Raw genomic sequence first — 2,547 nt, 5'->3', positions numbered from 1 at the left:
TACGTAATACACACACATACCTCTCTAGGCCCCGCCAAATGCATCAACTACACATTCACACATGTTACATCACGTACCCCATTGATCTAAAAAGCCCTCTCTTCATGTTTATTTCGCATACAACATTCCTTTTGAATAAAGTGTGGACAAAAAATTATTTTAGAGTTTCTACATATATACAACATTACAAAGTTATATGGAGGAGTACGAACGCTAATTTGCATTGCATGGTGCCCACAATGATATTTATTTCGCAGTGTGAATTTGTATATTTTTATACTATGTACAAAGTTAGTCATAATAAAGAGAAACGAAGAGCATCTCTCTCTCCATCGCATACCCCCCTGCACGCCCCTTTCACGTATGCACACAAAACTATCTCCAGGTCCTCTAAAAGTAAGCCCCCAGAAAATTCACGCATGTTTCATATTTCTCTCGCAATATATGCAATGATGATCATTGTATTTGAAGAGAAAGCACGATACATACATTGCACTTCAGAATCCACTCATTATGGTCACCATTTATATTTAGTGGTTATTATACAGTCATGGGCTCACCGTACAACTCTGTATTTGCTCATGACATGACTAGTTGACCAGTTAAACGCTCCACGTGGCACCTCTAGTGTTGCATCACATTATCTCACTACCATCGTGCCCACCTGTCGACTTGTATCTACTCTACATCTACACTCTTATAAAATACATAAAATATACTCTTATAAAAACAGAGTTGGTGATGATGGTGTGCCTGCCATCCTGCAATATAGGCTGTCCAATTTATATCTGACGGATAGGAAAGAAACTATGGCAATTTTGCAAAAAGGTACCCACACACCTCTCCACATTTGCAAATAAGGCCTTCCCTCGTTCATCCTTTTCTCTCACAAGATAAACAAGTCATACAAATGCATCTTGATGTTACGTGCAACGCACGGGCATCTTGCTAGTAAGAATGAAAACAAACGACAAAAAAATATTTGGACGGTGGTTCGAAGTCATGACCGCGGGGACAGCGGACAAGGTGGCCTTGTATTGGTATGCTGAGCCATCTGTTTTAACACACAGGAGCTGGTGTAGTGATTATACACACACGCATGCATGCACAAGAACTGCATCCACGCAACACTCGCACAAACACATGCACCCACGCATGCACGCAACACTCACACGTACACACGCAGCCACGCACGCACGCAACACTCACACGCACGCACGCAACACTCACACGCACACACGCACGCATGCATGCACACACCAGTACACCACACGACCAACACACTCTCTCACGCTCATGTGCTCAACCTACACGTGCATGCGCACACATCAGGCCCTGACAGACACATACACAAGCCTTGTCACGTGTGCGTAAATTTGTGTTTATCTGATCTTTTGCCTATGCGAACTAATAGGTGGGACCCACAAGGAACATGGTCAATTTAACTATTCAACATGGCACCACGCAGACTATTTGGCCGGTCAATAGAGTGCAATCCGATGCTAAACTGTGAGCAAGTGACCGTATAATCACTGCAAAACGTATATAGTGACTGTAATCAGCTTATTCTGAAGTACGGTGACCGTATTACGCTTTTCTCTCTGTAGGCCCTCCAAAACTACATCTCTACATGTTCTCACATGTTACATCTAACAACTATGCAATACATCACTGCTACTACACTCTAACACAATAAATCATATGTGTTTTTAGTTTTACTAGATATCAAATTGTTACTTATAATTATTCAGTTTGCATACATTAAAATTGCCTTTGAAATGTATGGCCAGTATCATCTACCGCGCGGGAAAATCCCGCCCTTTCCTGTTTAATCGGGTTTGTATCGATGGATCATGCAAAACAGCAAAACTATAGTACTATACAGTACAAGTGACAGTTCACTGGGCCGTCGTGTCGTCTACTCCTCTGTCATAAGAGTGGAGCGCTCGCTTTCATAAATCTTCTAGTCCCTTTCGCCGACATGTGGGACATCAAGCTACCGGGTCCACATGCCATACCGGAATACAGTGCAGAGCTGCCGGGGTGAAGCACCCCAGTCATGGCACCGGCATAGTAATGAGCAATGAGGCGTCAAATCACAAAGCTACACCTTTCCGACAGTTAAGTTGGAGGGACAAAGCAACCATCATTTCACTCATTGCTAAATTCGCTTCTCCCTCATCTTCTTCAACTTAACCACGTGTTGCTTCTGTCGTTGTTCTGCCTCATGTGGGACGCGGATCGGCTTGGTAAAGCACTGACACGTGGGACCGCATCTTAGCAAACCGCCAGGACAACATCCTCTGAAAATAAGAAGCCTAATCCTAGACTTACAAAGGGCTACGTAGCTGCTACATATACTTTCCATCTAATCTATATATGCCCCCCTGATTTTCAGGTGGGGTGGGCCTAATCCTCTCCTTTAATCCAATCAAATAGTCCCACATCACATCAGTTCGTAACTTTACGTAAACCATTACGTGGATGTAGCATTGCTCAAATAAGAAACCTCCCCCGCCATCCGCGCGGCAAAATCACCTCCTTTTT

This window comes from Triticum dicoccoides, chromosome 1A, assembly GCF_002162155.2.
Source record: "Triticum dicoccoides isolate Atlit2015 ecotype Zavitan chromosome 1A, WEW_v2.0, whole genome shotgun sequence".
Classification (NCBI taxonomy): Eukaryota; Viridiplantae; Streptophyta; class Magnoliopsida; order Poales; family Poaceae; genus Triticum; species Triticum dicoccoides.
This window is presented reverse-complemented; position numbering follows the sequence as displayed.